Genomic DNA, 23,113 nt, shown 5'->3' with positions numbered 1-23,113 from the left:
AAGAATGTTCCTTCATTTTCTTTACATTTCCAACATTTATTATCAGACAAATGGTATATTTTGGCAAGTTTAACTGGGGTCATGTACCATCTGTATATCATTTTCATTACATTTTCCTTCAAAGCATTACATGCAGTAAAGTTCAGCCCAGTGGTCCACAACCTTTCCCAGTCTTCAAACATAATGTTATGCCCAATGTCCTGTGCCCATTTTATCATAGCCGACTTAACCATTTCGTCTTGTGTATTCCATTTCAACAGCAAGTTATACATTCTTGAAAGTACCTTAGTCTTAGGTTCTAACAATTCTGTTTCCAACTTCGATTTCTCCACCTGGAACCCTAACTTTTTGTCACTTTAAAAAATTTCTTTAATCTGAGCGTAGTGTAGCCAGTCTCGCACTTTATCCTTCATTTTCTCCATACTCTGCAATTTCCAATTATCTCCATCTTTTTCTAGCAGTTCCCAATATTTTGGCCAATAGGCTTCCATATTGGGTCTTTTTCGGGCCTTAGCTTCCAAAGGTGAGAGCCACCTTGGAGTTTTATTTTCCAATAAGTCTTTATATTTTGTCCAGACATTAAACACTGCTTTTCTGACAATATGGTTCTTAAAGGCCTTATTGATCTTAACCTTATCATACCATAAGTATGCATGCCAACCAAAAGCATTGTTATAACCTTCCAGATCCAACACGTCAGTGTCTTCGAGAAGTAGCCAGTCTTTTAGCCAGCAGAAAGCTGCGGCTTCATAGTACAACCTTAAGTCTGGCAGGGCAAAGCCCCCTCTTTCTTTCGCATCTGTTAATATCTTAAACTTAATTCTGGGCTTTTTGCCCTGCCAGACAAATTTGGAAATATCTCTCTGCCACCTCCGGAAACACTCCGTTTTGTCCACAATTTGCAATGTTTGGAACAGAAACAACATTTTTGGCAATACATTCATCTTAATAGCAGCAATTCGGCCCAACAAAGAAAGCTTCAATTTTGCCCAGCTATCCAAGTCTCTCTTAATTTCAGACCAGCATTTTTCATAATTGTCCTTAAATAGACTCAGATTTTTTGCTGTTATGTTTACCCCTAGGTACTTTACCTTTTTCACCAATGATAGTTCTGTTTCTCTCTGAAACCGTTCTGACTCTGTGTCTGTCATGTTTTCCCCCAACACCTTCGTTTTTTGTTTATTTAGTTTAAATCCCGCCACCTGACCAAAATCATGTATCAGTTGTAATACTCTTTTCGTACTAGATTCTGGCTCCTGCAATGTCAAAACTAGGTCATCTGCAAAAGCTTTAAGTTTATATTGTTTCGCTCCGACCTGAATCCCCTGCACCAACCGGTCCCCTCTGATCATGTTCAAGAGCACCTCCAAAACTGAAATAAATAACAGAGGGGAAATCGGGCAGCCTTGTCGTGTTCCTTTTTCAATTTTAAATTCTTCTGTTACCACATTGTTAACTATCAATTTTGCTTTTTGTTCTGAATATATCGCATCAATCCCATTTTCAAAACCCCGCCCCACTCCCATTTCTTTTAAATTTCCCTTCATAAATTTCCAAGAGATGTTGTCGAAGGCCTTCTCCGCGTCTATAAAAATTAGCACTGCTTTGGTGTTTATGTCTGTTTGCAGAAGTTCCAAAATGTCAATAATGTTCCTTGTATTTGCAAACATGTGTCTACCCGGGAGAAAGCCGGCCTGGTCTTTATGAATTACTTCATTTAAAACTCTTTTAAGTCTGCCTGCTAAAACATCAGCAAATATTTTGTAATCCACATTTAGAAGGGAGATGGGCGATAGTTCTTAAGTTGTGTTTTTTCAGTTTCTGATTTGGGTATCAATGTGATAAAAGCTTCCTTCCACGATTCCGGCGCCTTCTTTCCTTCCAGAATTTCATTGCTGACCTCCATCAGTGGTTGAATCAGATAGTCACTCAATGTCTTATAGTACTTGGAGGTCAAGCCATCTGGCCCTGGAGATTTGCCCAGTTTCATGTTCTGAATGGCATGTTCAATTTCTTGTCGTGTTATTTGGCTGTTCAGGAGTAATCTATTTTCTTGTGTGAGTTTTTTAAGACTATTTTTTTTCAAGAATTGTTCAATCTCAACCTCATTTTGCGGCCCTTGAGTATATAGTTTCTTAAAATATTTCTGGAAGGATTTTCTAATCTCCACGGGGTTCTGGATATTTCTTCCTTCAATTTCCAAATTTGTTACTATGTTCAACTTTTGTCTCTTCTTCAACTGCCAGGCCAGCAGTTTCCCACATTTGTTTGCCGATTCAAACGTTTTTTGTTTCATTGATTTGATCTTCCATTCTATTTCCTGGTTTATCAGTTTAGAATATTGTGCCTGGTGAAGTTTAATTTCTCTCAGAATCAGCTGTGACTTCGGGTTTGTTCTTAACTTCTTCTCTAATTCCTTAATTTTCTCCAAAATCTTGTCTTTCTTTTCATTTTGTTTCCTTTTCTTTATAGCATTCTGTTGTATCAAGAACCCTCTCATCACGGCTTTACTTGCGTCCCAAATTGTTCTTTTTTCCACCGTAGTGTTCAAGTTTATTTCAAAATAGTCCTTCAAAACTTTTTGGGCCTTCTTAATGATCTCCTGATCTCTAAATAAGTTGTCATTCATCTTCCATCTAAAGGAACCGGTTGGTAATAATGTCAAATCCATTTTCAAAGCGTTATGGTCGGAGCAGGTCTTTGGGCAGATTTCCACTTTCCTGACCTTAGGTGCCAGACCTCTAGTAATCCATATTTGGTCGATTCTTGTCCAAGTCAGATGGGCTTCAGAGAAGAATGTTCCTTCTTTTCCCAAGGGGTTTCTCGTTCTCCAAATATCAATCCAACCCATATTGTCTGTCATTTCGAAAAAAGTCTTTGGTAGTCTGCCATCTTTAGTGACTTTTTGGCTTTGCGACTTATCCATGTTAGTTGATACAATCCCGTTCATATCTCCCATCATGATGATGTTGTCATAGTCCAGGTATTCCAGCATGCTCTCATGCAACTTCTTATAAAATTCCGATTTCCCTTCATTTGGTGCGTAGATTCCTAATAGCATAATTTTTTCTCCTTGATGTTGTATTTCAATTGCCAAAATTCTGCCATGTTCATCTTTAAATAGCAATTTAGGTGAAAGGCTCTCTTTTGCATATATCACCACCCCTCTCTTCTTTACTCTGTCTGAAGATATAAATTCCTGACCAAGTCTTTTATTTACCAATACTTTTCTGTGGAGCCTAGTCACATGTGTTTCTTGCAAGCAGATAATGTCCAATTGTTCCTTTTTTAATATATGAAAGATTTTCTTCCTTTTTTTCCGGAATGTTGCAGCCATTTATGTTCCAGCTCAGAAGTTGCAGAGACATCCTGGATAAATCTGGTTATTTTTCAGGGGGTGGTATCTTATTCTCTGGATCTTCAGGGTCCAAGGGTGCCGGTGCCTTTGGTGCTCCAGGCCCCGGAAGTGATCCAGGTCCTTTATGAAGGTCTTCTCCGTACTGGTTCAGAAACTTGTCTCTGTCTTCCAATGTTCTAATTTTAATCTTCCTCCCTCTAAAAGTAAAAGATAATCCTTGAGGAAAGTCCCACCTAAAGATGATTGAGTTGCTCCTCAGTAGTCTTGCTAGTTCCAGATACTCAGATCTCAAATCCAAAAGCTGTCTAGGAATGTCCTTGTAAATTTCAATTCTTTTACCCAAAATGTCCAGTGATTTTCCGTAGTGTAGGCCCAGAATCTTGTCCCTCTCCTCCTTTGATCTCAATGTTATCAAGCAGTCTCTGGGCTTGTCTTTTCTTGTCAGTCTTCCAAGTCTGAAAGCTGATGTAATTTTAAAGTCTTTCTCCTCAAGGTTCCAGTGCTTGGAAAATATTTTGGTCAAAAACTCAGCCAGGTTATCTTCTTCTACTTCGGATACAGATCTTATCCTTAAGTTAGTCTCCCTATTTTTCAATTCAATCATCGAGAGATAGGTCTGATGTTCACCTACTTGTTTGTTGAGTGGTCTCACCTCTTTTTCTAACTTTCCAAGTCTTTGGCTAGTATCTTCAGCCAATTTCCTGTTCTCCCCTGTAGCCTCCTCCAATTTTGCAATCGTTTGAACGTTCTGTGCCACTTGTCCAGTTAGTCTATTTAGACATTCTGTGTTCTGATCTATTTTCGATGTTTGTTCGTCAGCCTTTTTATCCAAAGATTCCACTCTCTTATCCAAAGATTCCAATTTTTCATAATTTTTTTCCAAGATAGAAGCAGCTGTTCCTGAAGCCATATCCTCCAGTTGTAATTCCTCTGTCTCTCCTCCCCCTGCCTGTGGCAGGGAGGCAGCTTCTTCCTCAGAGTGCAAAATAGGCACAGATGATCTACGTTGTTGTAAAGTTGAGGCTAAGGTTGTTTGTCTCGTTCTTGGTCTTTGTTCTTTTTCTTTAGTCTCCTTTTTCTTTGCGCCACTCATTCCAAGTTTATCTGATAGTCAAGGTCAAGCTGAGTTGTTCCCATGAGAAAAAGACGGCCCAGATGGCAGCACTCAGCCAACAGGCCGGGAAATAGAAAGTAAAACAATATCACTGCTGTTAAGTCCAAAAACCTCTAGGGGGAGTTTAAAATGTCTTTCAGGAGGAAATACCCAAAACTAATGAAATTAATGTCCAAAAGCCTTCAAATGTTAAATTTTTAGCAGAGTTGGTGTTATAAAAACACAATGTCTCAAACAGTGCTTGCTGGTACTTCAGTTGGTGTTATAAAGTAACAAAGTCCAGACCTCTCAGATTTTTACCAATTTATGTATCAGAATAATTAAGTCTGCAAACTGACTGCTACTGTTGCCAGGCAGTTCCAGCACCTGGGTTTCTTCTTTAAATTGTAACTTCAACAGAGGAAGATATCACAGTCCATGCTAACACATAAATCCAATGCTTAAAATCCTTTTCTGCATTTAAAAGAAGTTCAATAGATGCTCAGATCCAATTAGTAAAAGATTCACTCACAGCCTCCACTCCTCCAGCTCTTTGCTTTGAAGTTTAGTGACAGCGGAAGACGGACTTCCTTTTTTTTCGTCCTCTGCTTTCAGCCAAATTCAGATGCTTTGGTCTCTAATTGATTAAAAGTCCTTATTACTCACGGGTTGCTGCTTTTCAAGGTGCCAAATCCAGGAAGAAAGGTCAGCGCTCACCGGCAACAGCTTCGCGGCTTCTCTCCGCCGATTGCGGAACGACCCTCAGCGCCGCTGCCTCCTCCGCGATCCGGAGCCCCTTACGGGGTTCCTTCAACGTTTTGGGGGCAGCTCCTGGCGCCCGCCGGGTCCCGAGACCGCAGGCTTCTGCCGCCTGCGGTTTTCCGATGTGGGTCTCCGCTCTGCCGTAGCGGACGACCCGTTTTCGTGCGGAGCTCCCTTCCCAGTTAGGAAAGGGCAGCCATTACCCTTCGCACCGCCTCCGGAAGTCTCTGTAACATAGTCCAAATTGAAGGGAAGTCAATTATTGTCGTGTTATTTAGTTATTGTATGTTTAATTTGTCGGTGTTTTTTGTTATGTAATGTTCTTCTTTTCCTTTTTGTTCTTTCGTTTTATCTTTTTTGTTTTATTAGTGTATTAAAAAAAAAAGATGGTTTTTAAAGAAGCGGTTTGATAACTGCCTCTTTCAGCAGGTCTGGGAAGGCTCCCTCACAGAGGGAAGTATTCACCACCCCGCGAAGCCCATCACCTAGCCCTTCCTGGCTAGCTTTTATAAGCCAGGATGGGCAAAGATCAAGGAGACAGGTGGTTGGTATCACTCGTCCAAGCAGCCTGTCCACATCCTAGGAGGTAACATCCACAGAGGATTGAGGCCTCTACTGCATCTGCAAGCTATGCCATGAAGCACACATTGCAATCAATTTTTCTTGACTGGAAACAGAGCAATTGCTGCCCTGGGATCATTTCCCTCTCCTAAAATGGCGCTGGCGGCGCTTTGTGCCCTCTTCCAACATGGAGGCGCTTCTGCTGGCTTTTTCCCTCTCCTAAAATGGCACTGGCGGTGCTTTGTGACCTCTTCCAACATGGAGGCACTTGCGTTGGCTATTTCCCTCTCCTAATATGGTGCCCGCGGCGATTTCTGCCTAAGGTCCCATCCCTCGCTGCCGGGGCTCGAAGCAGGGACCGCCTACCCACCGAGCGCAGAGCCCTGGCACTGGGCTTCCTTCGATCTCCTCCCTGTCCGCGGGGACTCTCTTCAAAAACCTCTTTCCCCTTGCCCTGCCCCAGCCCCAATGAGGTCCAAAGGCAGGGGCCTGCATTGGCCCTTTAAGGCGCAGGGTCTGCCTTGGGACCCCCTGGAGCTGCCAGGTAGGACTGGCTCCAGGGAACCTTGGCTTCCTTTGAGGGGGTTTTTGGGGGTGGGGTGGGGTGGGATTTTTGCAGTCGTCACCTTCTCTCCTCTCCTCTCCCCACCCTGCCCCCTGCAGCGCAGAGCAATGCTTTTTGTGTTTCACATCTCCCCAGAAGGTAGTACTTTTGTTGTGATATGATCGTATTTCTAGAGCAGATATTCAAAGTACAAATTCTTGAACCTGAGAAGATGAGTAACGTTATTGCGATAGTTGGCTGGAATGTAATGACACATCCCACTTCCATATGATTTTATGGTTTTTACATAATTTTGGGAAGGTGTTAATCTTTAGGGGCCAATGCACACTGGACATTACTTCACAATTATCAATAGTAAATGTCTTCATGTCATGGTCTCTTTCTGGTAAAGGTAAAGGGACCCCTGACCATTAGGTCCAGTCGTGGCCGACTCTAGGGTTGTGGCGCTCATCTCGCTTTATTAGCCAAGGGAGCCTAGCTTACAGCTTCTGGGTCATGGGGCCAGCATGACTAAGCCACTTCTGGTGAACCAGAGCAGCGCACGGAAACGCCATTTACCTTCCTGCAGGAGCAGTAACTATTTATCTACTTGCACTTTGATGTGCTTTTGAACTGCTAGGTGGGCAGGAGCCGGGACCAAGCAACGGAACTCCCGCTGAGCTCCCAAGGCTTGCGGAGAGCTGCCCGAGGCCCGAAGCCTGGGGCGAGCTGAGTAGCACTCCCCGGGTTTTGGGCTGCAGGCTGCTGTCTGCAAGCCTTGGGAGCCCGGCGGGAAGTCGCGCCGGGCTCCCCAGGCTTGCGGAGAGCTGCCCGAAGCCTGGGGCGCGCTCCGCTGCGCTCCCCAGGTTTTGGGCTGCAGGCTGCTGTCTGCAAGCCTTGGGAGCCCAGCGGGAACTCCCGAGGGCTCCCAAGGCTTGCGGATAGCTTCCTGAAGCCTGGAGAGCGAGAGGGGTCAGTGCGCACCGACCCCTCTCGCTCTCCAGGCTTCAGCGAAAGCCTGCATTCGCCCCATAGGACGCACACACATTTCCCCTTCATTTTTGGAGGGGAAAAAGTGCGTCCTATAGGGTGAAAAATACGGTAATTTGTATGTTATGTTACATAGTTTGTAGGTACATCATGTTTGTTTAATTTAGAGTATACATGGCTGGCAAAGCCTGGTTGGGCGAAACAAGGTATTATCCCAGAATCCTTGTTGTGCCATACCTTCAAGTTTTCCATCTGATCTGATATCTAACATACAATGCATGTTAGACTCCTCAAAGCAGCGATACGTGGAACATCATAAAATAAGCATACCATATTGTGGTTATTGCCAATATGCCACTTTAGGAACCGAATGGACTTTATCCCCTGACCATTCATTGGACTTTAATTTCTCTTGATATGTTCTGTTTGCATGATGTGTTGGTCTATGGAATTACACTTTGTGAGATATTATATGTTGAATTGTGTTTGAAATAGAAGTTACATAGTCAAAGACAGCCTATTACGTTGTGTGTGTTGTAACCAGGATTGTATTTACGTAACCTAAGGTTTAGTAGTATGTTCCATTAGCTAGGCCATCATAAGTTTGGAAAAGGAAACTCTTGAAAGTATAATAAGCTATAGTAGAGGGTCAGTTTGTGGTGCTCTTGTGTATGTTTGCATACGTCTTATTATCTGCATGCTTACTCATGAGTGAACTCCATTCTGTTTAATGAGGCTTTCCTCATGTGTTTTAGGCTTGCGCTAGTGAGTCATCCTTGTTTTTGGTGCTTGAGCAAGGGATCGCTGTGTGCGGGCCTGGAGGATCAAGCTGACCCTTGAGATGTGCTCAGAGGGGAGGAGAGCAAGGGCTTGTCTCAGTCAGCTGGCTGGCTGGCTCTTCCTGGCCCTGTCACTCAGCCATCCCCCAGTCCTGATGCCTGGGCATATTTATAGCCATGACCTGTCCCCTCGACTCAGCTGCTGGCTCTCATCTGCGGTGGGAGGGAAGGGAGGGGCCCCCCTTCTTAGCCTCTGCCCTCCTCCTCTCCGCTTTTCCTGTGCTTGGTAGGAACCTGTAGCTGCTCCTAGAGCCTGGGAGGCTCTTTGTGTAGAAACTGTCCCCCTCCTGTTGCTGGCAGTGCTGAAAATAGAGAAGGTAGACAATCCCTGGGCTTGTTTGGTTGGGGAGGAAATTGGGGAGTGGGTTCTTGGGGAGTGATTGGGAAGGGGATTAATTGGGCAGGGGGCTGCTTTGGGATACAAAATGTCTTTCTTTCAGTGTGCTGCTTGCTGGGTGTGAGGGGCTATTTTTAGCCAGGTATGAAGAAGGCCTGGAGGAACACGAGGGGCCATCAAATGGCTGGAGCTGATCCCTTCAGCATATGGCTGTGTGCGCGCACACATCATAGGATCATATATGTTGAGCAAGACATGATTTAAGTGGGCAGGAATGTTCATTTATTGATTCTCTGAATTATCTATTCATCAGAAGTGAGCTCCAGGCACTGATGAAACTAGGAGCATCCTGTTAGGTAGGGATGGAAAATTCGTTTTCTGAATATTGATTGTTTTTGCAAAGGTGGCATTGAGGCCCCTTCTGGAACCAAGACATTTTGTGAAGAGTGCCAGTGTGGTGTAGTTGCTTAGAGTGCCACCAGGGTTCAAATTGCCATGGAGCTCACTGGGTGACCTTGAAGGTCAGCCACACTGAAGTCTCTCAGTCCTAACCTACCTCACAGGGTTGTTGTGGAGATTAAATGAGGAGTTCCTTGGGGGGGGGGGGAAAGAAGGATAGAAATGCAATAAATACATAATCTAGGAACTGACAAAGATGGAGAGAGCAAGATCTAAAGCGTGAAAATGAAAAAAATAAATCCTGATGCAAGTTTTAATCTGCTTTTAGTGTTAACATTGCTTTAACTTTTGGGAAGTCTTAAATTATTGTTGTTAATATTGTTCTTTTCATTGATATTTTTAAGTTGTCTTTTTTTGGAAACTGTTTTGAGGTTGTTGTTTTACAATCAAGCCATGTTTAAATTTTATGAAAATAAAATAAAAATAAAAATCCCAGAAGCCCAACTTGGTGGGATGAAAGAATGTTTCCTTTTAAAGAATTCAAATGGGGGGACTGTAATGGTGGTGTTTACTTACTCATTGATAGGAAATGCAGAATCATAGAATCATAGAGTTGGAAGAGACCACAAGGGCCATCGAGTCCAACCCCCTGCCAAGCAGGAAACACCATCACAGCACTCCTGACATATGGTTGTCAAGCCTCTGCTTAAAGACCTCCAAAGGAGACTCCACCACACTCCTTGGCAGCAAATTCCACTGTCAAACAGCTCTTACTGTCAGGAAGTTCTTCCTACTGTTTAGGTGGAATCTTCTTTCTTGGATCCATTGCTCCGTGTCCGCTTCTCTGGAGCAGCAGAAAACAACCTTTCTCCCTCCTCTATGTGACATCCTTTTATATATTTGAACATGGCTATCATATCACCCCTTAACCTCCTCTTCTCCAGGCTAAACATGCCCAGCTCCCTTAGCTGTTCCTTTTTTTTTAAAGAATATTTATTAACGTTTTCAAAATAATACAAAACAAAACAAAAGAAACACACAAAAAATAACAAGAATACAAAAATGCAAAATTAAAAACAATTAAAAACAAGTACAATTTCCATTCCTTATTTTCTATTAACTTATTTCCCAGACCTCCTCTCACCTCCCCTTTTTGTATTCCAATTCAAATTATTAACTCAGCAAATCCTTGTGTAACTTATTATAACTTATTATAGCTTATTTCTCAATTACATTGCAGCTGGTAACTACTTAGTTTCTGTCCAACATCATTCTAACATCCATTAATTTTACAATGCTTCTGTAAATAGTCTTTAAATTTCTTCCGATCTTCTTCCGCCGACTCTTTCCCCTGGTCTCGGATTCTGCCAGTAATTTCTGCTAGTCCCTTATAGTCTATCACCTTCATCTGCCATTCTTCCAGAGTGGGTAGTTCTTGTGTCTTCCAGTACTTTGCAATAAGTATTCTTGCTGCTGTTGTTGCATATATTAAAAATGTTCTACCCTTCATTGGCATCAATTGGCCGACCATGCCCAGGAGAAAGGCCTCTGGTTTCTTCAGAATGGTATATTTAAATACCTTTTTCAGTTCATTATAGATCATTTCCCAGAAAGCCTTAATCCTTGGGCACGTCCACCAAAGGTGAAAGAATGTACCTTCATTTTCTTTACATTTCCAACATTTATTATCGGGGAAATGATAAATCTTTGCAAGCTTGACTGGGGTCATGTACCACCTGTAAATCATTTTCATAATATTCTCTCTTAAGGCATTACATGCCGTAAATTTCATACCTGTGGTCCATAACTGTTTCCAGTCAGCAAATATAATGTTATGTCCAACATCTTCTGCCCATTTAATCATAGTAGATTTCACCGTTTCATCCTGAGTGTTCCATTTCAACAGCAAGTTATACATCTTTGACAAAATCTTAGTTTTAGGTTCTAACAGCTCTCTTTCTAATTTTGATTTTTCCACCTGGAAGCCTCTTGTCCAAATTATATGCCTCCATTATCTGGTAATATGATTTTTGAATGCTTTATGTGCTTTAACCTTGTCATACCACAAATATGCGTGCCACCCAAAAACGTTGTTAAAACCTTCTAAATCCAAAATGTCTGTGTTCTCAAGGAGTAGCCATTCTTTCAACCAGCAAAATGTTGCTGATTCATAGTAAGGTTTAAAGTCCGGCAGGGCAAATCCCCCCCTTTCCTTTGCATCAGTTAATATCTTAAATTTTATTCTGGGCTTTTTGCCCTGCCAGACAAATCTAGAGATATCTTTCTGCCACTTCTTGAAACAGTCCATTTTGTCCACAATTTGCAATGTTTGAAACAGAAACAACATTCTAGGCAGTACATTCATTTTTATAACTGCAATTCGACCCAACAAGAAAAGCTTCAAATTTGACCAAATTTCTAAATCTTTTTCCACTTCCATCCAACATTTTTCATAATTATCTTTAAATAAATTCACATTTTTGCTGTCATATTAACCCCCAAATATTTCACTTTCTTAACCACAGTCAAACCTGTCTCATTCTCAAACCTTTCTTTTTCAATTGGTGTTAGATTTTTCTCTAAAACCTTAGTTTTTGATTTGTTTAATTTAAATCCTGCCACTTGACCAAATTCTTGAATTAAGTCTAAAACCCTTTTTGTACTAGATTCTCGCTCCTATAGCGTCAAAACTAGGTCATCTGCAAATGCTCTCAATTTGTATTGTTTAACTCCGACCTGAATACCTTTAACCAACCGGTCCCTTCTAATCATGTTCAGCAGGACCTCCAGGACCGATATAAAAAGCAATGGAGAGATTGGGCACCCCTGTCGTGTCCCTTTTTCTATCTTAAATTCTTCCGTAACTACATTGTTTACAATTAGTTTAGCTTTCTGTTCAGAGTATATTGCACCTATACTATTTTCAAAACCTTGTCCTACCCCCATCCCCTGTAGATTCTTTTTCATAAAACTCCAAGAAATATTGTCAAAAGCTTTCTCCGCATCCACAAATATCAAAACTGCTTTAGTATTTATGTTGACTTCTAATTTTTCCAAGATATCAATTATATTCCTCAAATTATCAGACAGATGTCTTCCCGGGAGAAAGCCCGCTTGATCTTTGTGAATCTCTTCCATCAATACTTCTAGGTTTGTAATAGTATTTAATTTATGTCTTTTCCTCATTTGCCAAGCCAACAGTTTCCCACATTTATTCGCTGATTCAAATGTCTTTTGCCTCATTTGTTTAATTTTCCATTCTATTTCTTGATTCATCAATTCCATATATTGTGTTTGATATAGTTTTATTTCTCTCAGAATCTCCTGGGACTTTGGTTTTGCTCTCAATTTCTTCTCCCATCTTTTATTTTCTGCAAAATTTTATCGTTCCTCATAAGGCATCGTTTCCAGGCCTTTGACCATTTTGGTTGCCCTCCTCTGGACACGTTCCAGTTTGTCAGTGTCCTTCTTGAACTGTGGTGTCCAGAACTGGACACAGTACTCCAGGTGAGGTCTGACCAGGGCAGAATACAGTGGCACTATTACTTCCCTTGATCTAGATGCTATACTCCTATTGATGCAGCCCAGAATTGCATTGGCTTTTTTAGCTGCCGCGTCACACTGTTGGCTCATGTCAAGTTTGTGGTCAACCAAGACTCCTAGATCCTTTTCACATGTACTGCTCTCAAGCCAGGTGTCACCCATCTTGTATTTGTGCCTCTCCCCCCCCCCCCCAAGTGCAATACTTTACATTTCTCCCTGTTAAAATTCATCTTGTTTGTTTTGGCCCAGTTCTCTAATCTGTCAAGGTCGTTTTGAAGTGTGATCCTGTCCTCTGGGGTGTTAGCCACCCCTCCCAGTTTGGTGTCATCTGCAAATTTGATCAGGATGCCCTTGAGTCCATCATCCAAGTCGTTGATAAAGATGTTGAATAAGACCGGGCCCAAGACAGAACCCTGTGGCACCCCACTAGTCACTCTTTTCCAGGATGAAGAGGAACCATTGATGACCTTTGGGTTCGGTCAGTCAGCCAGTTACAAATCCACTGAGTGGTAGCATAGTTAAGACCGCATTTTACCAGCTTCTTTACAAGAATATCATGGGGCACTTTGTCAAATGCCTTGCTGAAATCAAGGTAGGCTACATCCACTGCGTTCCCTTCATCTACCAGGCTTGTAATTCTGTCAAATTTCGCTTAACGCCACTCACACAGAGAGCTCTCAGCAGCAGGAAACGGCCATGGATTTGTGTGGAGAAGGCCCTACCAGGAAATCCATGGTGTGAGGAAAGCTAAGAATCTGAAAATTTGTAACCATTTTATGGAGAGAGCAAAAGAGGTCCCTTGTGCTTCAAACAGCTGCATAAGTCAGAAACTGAAAGGTGAAGCTATTCCTGGTATGGAGGTGCAATGGTGGGAAAAGCTTCATCTAGGTGCATGCACCTGTGTATATGTATGTGAAAGGCAATGGGGCAAAGAGGCCATGACCCTGAAGGAGGGAGCCAAGTGGGTAGGGGGGTAGCGGGTGAAGTCATCTCATGAGCATTGCGCTTTGAGTGGCGTATTTCATTTTAAGCACACTATACAGTAATTACTGCATTGCAGGGGGTTGGAATAAATGAGAACATGAGACTCTAAATCTCACAGTTGTGGGTTGGAGCCCCATGTTGGGCAAAAGATTCCTGCATTGCAGGGGGTTGGACTAGATGACCCCTATGATTCCTTCCAACTCTACAACTCTGTGCTTCTACTTTTTCCGTAGTTGTCTCATTGCTCCTATTGAGACAGAAACTGGAGAGAATGTTAACAGCATTACATTGACTTAGAATAATAGAATTGTAGAGTTGTAAGGGACCCCAGGGTCACCTTACTAGGTGCAATGCAGGAATCTCAACTAAAGCATCCATGCCAGGTGGCCATCCAACCTCTGATTAAAAACCCCCAAGGAAGGAGAGTCCACAGCCTCTCCTTCCTTGAGGGAGATCGTTCAGCTGTTGACCAGAAGGTCTTTCTGATGTTTACTCAGAATCTCCTCTCTTGTAACTTGAAGCCATTAGTTTGAGTCCTACCCTATGAGTCTCCTTGAAGAGATCCTATTCTGCTTTCCTTGTTTTTCAGAAAGGACCCACCATGGTGTAGGGCATGTGGAGATGTGCTTTGCTCAGGGTTAGAAAGCCCTTTAAAGCAGGAGTCGGAAGCCTTTTTTAGCCCAATGGGCACCTTCCAAAGGGCACCCTCCAAAGGGCTGCATGCCAGCAGTGGTGGTGGGGCCATAGGAAAAAAAGGGTGACTCCACTAGGTAACCACTCAAAAGCCAAAGGTTCCTAAACATAAACACCCTTCCCTATTTATTAATGTGATAAGAGGCAGTGTTGTGTAGTGGTTAGAGTATTGGACCAGGATCCAGGAGACCAGGGTTCAAACTCTCCCCCTTGACCATGAAGCTCACTGAGTGACCTTGGACCAGTCCTTGCTTCTCTCAGCCTAACCTACCTCACATGGTTGTTATGAGGATAAAATGGGGAGACGGGGAATGGTACAAGCCACCTAGGAGGAAAAAAGTGGGATATAAATGCAATAAATAAATATTATCCATCCAGGCATGATCAGAGCTCAAGGGGGCATTCCGGCCAGCCAGAAGCAGGGGAGGGGATGGGCCTGAGGAAGGGCCAAGCCTGGGGAACAATCCTCCAGGCCTGAGCTTCCCCGTGCCTGCTTTTTGAGACAGCTTGGCTACTGGGAAAATGACTTGACCAAAATTTCAGAGAGTCTCTGGTGTTCAGGGTTAAGGCAAATAAATAATGGTCTTTCAAGTGTTGAAAGCATGTTGCCCTTCATAATCTTTAACAGCTTTAACATCTTTAACAGTATAAGTATTATGGGAGAGGGGCCATAGCTCAGTGCTAGAGCACCTGCTTTGCACACAGAAGCTCTCCAGTTCAATCCCTGACAGCTCCAGATGGGGCTGGGAATGTCCTCTGCCTGAAACCCTGGATTTCTATGGGGTTTAAGGCGGGGATTTTCCCTGGATCCTACCTGGAGCTGGCAGAGATTGAACTGCAGTCCTTCCTTCTGCATGCAAAGCAGATGCTCTGCCACTGAACGACTGCCCCATAGGAAAGAAGGATCTGCAAACCATGTCTTTCTTCATAGATTCCTGGTAAGGAAATATGCTTTTGAATTGCTCCCTGGCTAGACTTTGATGAAACTGACTTGTAGGCAACAATTCTCCATGGTTGTTAGTCACCCATCTACAAGAAGACAGTCCAGGTTGCTTTCTGGAAAAGGTGCTTGAGCTGACTGCAGTTTCTATAGCTAGGAGTCCCTGGAATGATCAGATTTCTTCTGAAAGTCCATCCCTGTGGAATCCAGCCAGCCAGGACATGTCCAGGTGGCTCCAATTTCAGGGTTTCAGGTGCTTCTGATCCTTCCAGGCAGATGTGCTGAGCTCTGCAGCCCTGGGTGATTTTTACACTGGGCCACACAGATTGGATCAACAAAGGGTGCAATGGTGGTAATAGGGGTAGACTGCTTGGGGTAAGTGGAGGCAAAATATGCTGGCTTTTCTGTTGTTGTGTGATGCTATAGCACTGAGTTTGGCAATGTGTGGAGCCACTGGATAGCACATGCTTTTCTTCTCCTTGGACATTTTGCCAAAGACGCAGGTATGACTAACTCAAATGCACGTCGGAGCTGCTGTTCTAGGTCGGTCTAGCTCAGCAACATGGCAATCAAGGACAGTGGATTAATATCTTAAAGATAGTAAGCTGTGCTGGTTGGGACTTATGGCAGCTGTAGTCCAAAGCATCTGGGAAACAAAAGGCTGCTGTTGTTGACAATACTGAACTGGATGGGCATAAGACAGCTTCCTGCAAGAGACCTTTGGGGACAGAGGGATGGACAACAGACAAAACAAGTTGCAGGAACTGTGGTGATACTTACAGGAGCTGTAGAGAGAAGGAGGCAACTCCCAAGCCTTCTCTTAGGGCTGGCTGGCTTTAGGAGGAAAGATCAGATGCTTTGCTCTAGTCCTAATTCCATTGTTAGGTGGCTCAATCTGCAGATCCTTAGTCCCAAAGCAGGGGCTGCATGGATGAAGCTGTGGGTAAGGAACGTTCTACATTTGCCTGTCAAAGCAATGATGGCTGTTAGTGGTTTGAACACGTTTGGGTGGGGAGATCAAGTGAAAGAGGGGGTCTGGGTCCAAAAGAGGTGGAAATATAGATCTGACCCATGGGTGGGTAATTAACAAAAGAATCAGCTGGGTGTCTAGATTCAAAAATGGGGATTTGCACACTCTTCAGTGGGAGAGAGCCTCCAGATTTAAAAGCACTCTCAGAGTTAACAGCAGCCACATAGTGTGGAATATAGGTTGTTAAGCCCTTTTGCATATCCCATTTAGTCTGCCTTAAGATGCTTGCCCCTCCTCTCTACCCCTCTAGCAATAAACAGACCATACACTGTTAAGTATGTTTAAAATTCTTTTCTTACTAAATCCAAAGGTCTGGTTCATCCGTTATTCCATGCAGCAGCAAGGAGCACACAGATAGATTACTATTGGGTTTAAAATACAGCATAAAGTTTCAAACATGCAGTCTGAACTTTGGAGCAAGTTCAGACATGCCCATCCTACTTGGTTACATGAGGAAAGGAAATAGAAGACACTTCACTTCCTCCCTTGTGGGGGTGAGGGGCCATGACCTAGCTGAGTCTAGGAAAAAGAACTCTGCTGTTAACCCCTTCATGCACTAACTAACGCTCATGCATAGTTATGTTTGTTTGCAATCTCTCCCAACTCTGAAATATGCTCTCTCTAGATTTGGGAAGGTCTGCTTCTGTTTATCATAGCAGGAGCCCAGCAGATCGGACTAGAGGCTCTCATCCTGTCCTCACAGGGACTAACCAGATCCCACTGGGAAAAAGGAAGCTGTGAGCACAACAGCATTCCCAGCACCCGTGATTTCCAGCAAGTGGGATTCAGAGACATGTTGCCCCTGTTTCTAGATGTAGTGCATAGCCATTGTGGCTAGTATGCATTGCCAGCTTTATCTTAATAAAAGCGAGCTGGGAAGGGCTGGGCGATGAGCTCTGCAGTGTGGTGAATGCTTCCCTCTGTGAGGGAGCCTTCTCAGACCCACTGAAAGAGGCGAAAATTAAACCGCTTCTTAAAAAACCATCTTTGGACCCGGCCAATATGGCCAACTATTGCCCAGTCTCAAATCTTCCATTCTTGGGCAAGGTGATTGAGTGGGTGGTTGCTGAACAACTCAAGGCACACCTGGAAGATGCAGACCATTTGGATCCCTTCCAATCCGGATTCAGGCCTCATCATGGGGCTGAAACTGCCTTGGTGGTGCTGGTTGATGATCTCTGGCAGGCTAGGGACAAAGGTGAAAGCTGTTTCCTAGTTCTGCTGGATTTCTCAGTGGCCTTTGATACAATTGACCATGACATCCTTCTAGAGGAGCTGGAAGCTGGGGGCACTGTTATACAGTGGTTCTGCTCCTTCCTCCTGGGTAGTGTCCAGAAAGTGGTTTTGGGGGATGGGTGTTCAGACCCCTGGACTCTCACTTGTGGGATGCTTCAGGGTTCTGTCCTTTCCCCCTTGCTTTTTAACATCTATATGAAGCCGCTGAGAGAGATCATAAGGGGGTTTGGGCTGGGTGTTCATCAGTATGCGGATGATATCCTGCTCTATCTCTCTTCTAAATCAGAACCAGTGAAGGTGATGAAGGTCCTGTGTGAGTGTCTGGAGGCGGTTGGAAGATGGATGGTGGCTAACAGATTGAGGTTAAATCCTGACAAGACAGAAGTACTGTTTTGGGGGGACAGGGGGTGGACATGTTTGGGGGATTCCCTGGCTCTGAATGGGGTAACTGTGTCCCTGAAGACCAGGTGCGCAGCCTGGAAATCATTTTGGACTCACAGCTGTCCATGGAGGCGCAGGTCAATTCTGTGTCCAGGGCAGCTGTCTATCTGTCTATCTGGTATGCAGGCTGAGACCTTATCTGCCTGCGGACTATCTCGCCAGAGTGGTGAATGCTCTAGTTATCTCCCACTTGGACTACTGCAATGCACTCTCTTCTACCTTTGAATGTGACCTGGAAACTACAACTAATCCAGAATGTGGCAGCTAGACTGGTGACTGGGAGTGACTGCCGAGATCATATACCACCGGTCCTGAAATACCTTCATTGGCTCCCACTACGTTTCTGAGCACAATTCAAAGTGTTGGTAAAAGGTAAAGGTAAAGGACCCCTGGCAATTAAGTCCAGTCGTGAACGACTCTGGGGTTGCGGCTCATCTCGCTTTACTGGCTGAGGGAACTGACGTTTGTCCACAGACAGTTTTTCCGGGTCATGTGGCCAGCATGACTAAGCCACTTCTGGCGAAACCAGAGCAGTGCACGGAAACGCTGTTTACCTTCCTGGTGCGGTACCTATTTATTTTCTTGTACTTTGACATGTTTTCGAACTGCTAGGTGGGCAGGAGCAGGGACCGAGCAACGGGAGCTCACCCTGGCACAGGGATTCAAACCACTGACCTTCCAATCGGCAAGCCCTAGGCTCTGGTTTAGACCACAGCACGACCCACGTCCCATAAAGTGTTGGTGCTGACCTTTAAAGCCCTAAACGGGGCCTGTAAGACAGAGTTGTTCCGCCTGGCCTTTGGCTTGGAGTCAATTTGATTCCCTCCCCCTCTTTCTTTTTTCCTTTCACCTCCTGTGATGAGGCTGCATTTTAATGTTTTAATGTTGTATTTTAATCTTGTTTTTAAGTTGTATTCATTCAACTTGTTTTTATTATTGGTTGTTACCAACCAACCAACCAACCAACCAACCAAGTATTAACTAACTAACCAACCAACCAACCAACCAGCCATCTCCATTAATTTCATTGTGCCAACATTGGCATACAGCACAATATTATTTAATTTTCTTGATATATGTCTTGCACTATAAAGTGTATTCTGTATTCTAAACAGAGCAAAAATAACCTAATATAGATTGCATAGAAAAGTTGCAATATTCCAAAATCCAAAAATCATGCCTGCCCATTTGTTTTAATCTATTTACATTTTTGTGCCCCTGCCTTTTCTCAGATAGGGCTGAAAGCAGCATACATAAAGCAAAACACCCCTCCCCCAATTAATAATGAAAACAACAATTTTCAATATATAAAAAGCATAAGAGAAAACTATAGGGTTGTGCACACATAAGATATTTACCTCCAAACTCACTTTCCTGAGTCTGGTGACAGGGGCAAAACTTGGATGTCTTCCTCATTTACTGCAAGGTGGAAATCAAGAGAAGCCTTTCATTTTTTGTGCGTATTTTTGCAGAATTGGATGAAATTTTCCAGCATAGCAGTCTGTTCAGAGGGGGAAGAGCCTGCAAAATTTCAGCCAAAGAGATGCATTTTCTTTTTGTACTAAGTACCGTTAAAGTTTGAGTGTTTAAAAGAACGATTTATTGCTCTTCTTTGTGCGCAATTTGCCTGAATGTGACATCCCCCCATCTCCCCCCTCCCCCCCAAATGTCTCAACAAATGAAACTGATTTGTAAAAATGTTACATGGAAAAAATGTCCACGTGTAGAGTCGTCTCTTGTGTTGTTGGAAAAGCGTGTTTGTGATGACCAGCTTGTTCTCTTGACAGAACTCTCTTAGCCTTTGCCCTGCTTTGTTTTGCTCTCCAAGGCCAAACTTGCCAGTTGTTCCTTTTATCTCTTGATTCCCTACTTTAGCATTCCAATCCCCTATAATGAGAAGAACATCCTTCTTTGGTGTCACTTCAATAAGGTGTTGTAAGTCTTCATAGAATTGGTCAATTTCAGTTTCTTCAGCACCAGTAGTTGGTGCATAAACTTGGATTACTGTTATGTTAAAAGGTCTGCCTTGGATTCGTATCGAGATCATTCTATCATTTTTGAGATTGCATCCCAGTACAGCTTTTGCCACTCTTTTGTTGACTATGATGACCACTCCATTTCTTTTGTGGGTTTCTTGCCCACAGTAGTAGATATGATGGTCATCCGAACTGAATTCGCCCATTCCCGTCCACTTTAGTTCACTGATGCCCAGGATGTCAATATTTATTCTTGCCATCTCATTTTTGACCACCTCCAAGTTTCCCAGGTTCATGGTTCTTACATTCCAGGTTCCTATGCAATATTTTTCTTTACAGCATTTGACTTTCCTTTCGCTTCCAGGCATATCCGCAACTGAGCGTCCTTTCAGCTTTGGCCCAGCCGCTTCATCAGCTCTGGATCTACTTGTACTTGTCCTCTGCTCTTCCCCAGTGGCATGTTGGACGCCTTCCGACCTGAGGGGCTCATACTGGGTGTGGAGATTCTAGGGTGCTACAGCAAGCGCCAAGGTCCACCACTGTTTTCTCACCCCTCATTTAATTCCCTGTGAGGTAGGTTAGGCTGGCAGGCAGTGACTAGCCCATGATCAGCCAGTGAGCTTCATAGCAGAGTGTGGATTTGAACCCTGTTCTCTCCCAGCTCCTAGTTTGACACACTAAACACTGCATCTCATTGCCTCTCTCTTTTTTTAAAAAAAATTTAATTGATTTTCCAATACAAATTTATAAAACCATACCAAATTTTTTTATCACAAATATATTCTTTTAGACTTCCCTCAGTTCTCCTGCGAATCTTCCATTTTGATTCTTTCTTTACACATTTCCTAATTTAATATTGCCTTTTATCAAACCTTCGCCCTCCCTATTCCCTTTTTTACAATACTCCAGATATTTTCACAGAGCTTCTTGCAAACCCACAAGCGTTATTTGCTCATCGCATATACTTTTCAAATAATTTGTAAATTTACTCCAGTCCTCAGTGAACCTGTGATCCCGTAGATTTTGGATCTTTCCTGTTAATTTACCAAGTTCTGCATAATCCATGAACTTCATTCTCCATTCTTCCATTGTCAGTAATTCTTCTTGTTTCCATTTTTGGGCCAGTAATATTCTTGCCGCTGTTATTGCATATTGAAAAAGTTTACAATCCTTTCTATTTATTTCATTTCCTACCATTCCTAACAAAAATGCCTCTGGTTTCTTAACAAATGTATATTTCAACATCTTTTTCAATTCATTATATATCATTTCCCAGAAGCCCTTGACCTTCTTACATTCCCACCACATATGGTAAAAAGTTCCTTCTTTTTCTTTACATTTCCAACACTTATTACACATTTTATACATTTTTGCTAACTTTACAGGAGTGATATCATTTTCATAACATTTTCCTTTATCACAGTACAGGCCATAAATTTTAACCTTTCATTCCATAATTTTATCCATTCATTTAGCTGTATATTGTATCCAAAATCTCTGGCCCAATGTATCATAACCGATTTAACTTCACCTTTAGTATACCATTCTAGCAGCAGTTTATACATCTTTGATAAAATTTTGTAATCATTAAAAAAGCATTTCTGTTTGAAATTTCGATTCTTTTTCAGCCAGTCAGTTCTTTCTTTAACTCTTTTTACCACCAGTTGCTGCCAGAAAAGTTTTTTAACAAAATAAAAATGGAGAAGAAAAACTTACAATCCTGTTGCGCAGTTACTTTTAAAACCGAAACTAAAAAACTCCTAGCAATCCTTTTCCCACGGTCTCATCCGTTTCACCAAAAAGACTTCAAACTATATTAAACAGTATCTTTCCACTCCTCCTTTGCTCTCAATATCCTTATTATTTAAGTATATGTCCAAATATTATAAAAACAGAAGAAAAACCACTTGCGGTAACTCACACTCCACTCTCCTGCGTTCTGCGAATTCCCTTTGCGTATAAGTTTGATTTCAGATGAAGCTGACCTCCTTTTTCTTCACTTCATCGGTTCCGAATCCTTTCCCAATTAAAATTTTCGTTAAATACCTCAATTTAGGTCCGAAGTTCTTATTGATTGAGAATCGATCGCTTTTCCGTGCAAGCCTGGGGCTGCGCTTTCGGAGGGTAGAAAATGGCTTCCCTTAGCCTGCTTCTTCACTCTGCCGTACTCTTCACCCCTTTTAAGGGATACCTGACGGCCGGGTGGTCCGCAAAAAGGCTTTGCCGGGAACCAGGCCCCCTGGATTTTCCTCCAAGGGGGAATTGGCTGCGGCGCCCTTGCAGCACCCCTTTTTTCCTCCCGAAAGCTCGGAATTTCTCTCCGAGAGTATTCCCGCTTGCTCTTTGCTCCGCGATCGACCGGAAGTCGCATCACATTGCCTCACATTGCATAGACACCACCTTATACCGTAAACCAACTGACCGACAAACATATCTACATGCCTCTAGCTACCATCCCAAACATACCAAACAGTCCATTGTATATAGCCAGGCACTACGTTACAGCCGCATCTGTTCCAATTTTACAGACAGAGACTCTCACCTAAGAGATCTACAGCAAACCTTTTTAGAACTAAAATACCCAGCAGATGAAGTTAGACAACAGATCAACAGAGCCAAACTGATACCCAGAGAGAACTTGCTGCAAGACAGACCCAAAAAAGAACATAACAGAACATCTCTAGTCATTGCATACAGCTCCCAAGTTAAAACAGTACAATGCATCATCAGAGATCTACAACCTCTCCTGGACAATGACAGTTCTCTTTCTCAAGTTCTGGGAGGAAGACCTTTCATTGCCTACAGACAGCCACCCAATCTTAAACAACTCCTAACCCACAATAATACTACAACCAGACCTAACACGGACACTGGCACCAGAGCCTGCAATAAACCCAGATGCCAACTTTGCTGCCACATACACCCGGACAACACCATTACTGGCCCCAACAACATCACACATACCATCTCGGGACTATTTAATTGCTCATCGTCTAACATTGTGTATGCCATCAAATGCCAACAGTGTCCTTCAGCTCTCTATATTGGACAAACAGGCCAGACCTTACACCAAAGAATAAACGGACATAAATCGGACATCAGGAATCACAAGACAGAGAAACCAGTAGGAGAACACTTCAATCTCCCAGGACATTCTATACAAGATCTCAAAGTAGCTGTTTTACTACAAAGGAATTTCAGAAATAGACTGGAAAGAGAAGCTGCTGAATTGCAACTTATAACCAAACTTAAAACCATGGAGACGCCTGATCTGAACAAAGACCTTGGATTCTTATCTCATTATACATGACAAAGCCATTTTTCACCTTCTCACCCCTTGCTTTTTCCTGTAAGACCTATTGCAGTCGTTAAGAGTCGTCAACAGGC

General features: G+C 43.0%; 1 protein-coding gene across 1 annotated transcript in view; it reads left to right on the top strand.

Moving 5' to 3' along the window:
- Window positions 1–7,905: 7,905 nt before the first annotated feature.
- The window catches only part of MYO18B (myosin XVIIIB), a 258,709-nt gene continuing 243,501 nt past the window's right edge, over window positions 7,906–23,113 (top strand). Inside the window, exons 1-2 of the mRNA XM_081892930.1 lie at window positions 7,906–8,043; window positions 8,079–8,464. The gene's annotated coding sequence lies outside the window, so the exon portion shown is untranslated. The remainder of the gene's footprint in view (window positions 8,044–8,078; window positions 8,465–23,113) is intronic.

The sequence above is a fragment of the Podarcis melisellensis genome (assembly GCF_964234715.1).
Source record: "Podarcis melisellensis genome assembly, chromosome: 16".
Classification (NCBI taxonomy): domain Eukaryota; kingdom Metazoa; phylum Chordata; class Lepidosauria; order Squamata; family Lacertidae; genus Podarcis; species Podarcis melisellensis.
This window is presented reverse-complemented; position numbering and strand designations above follow the sequence as displayed.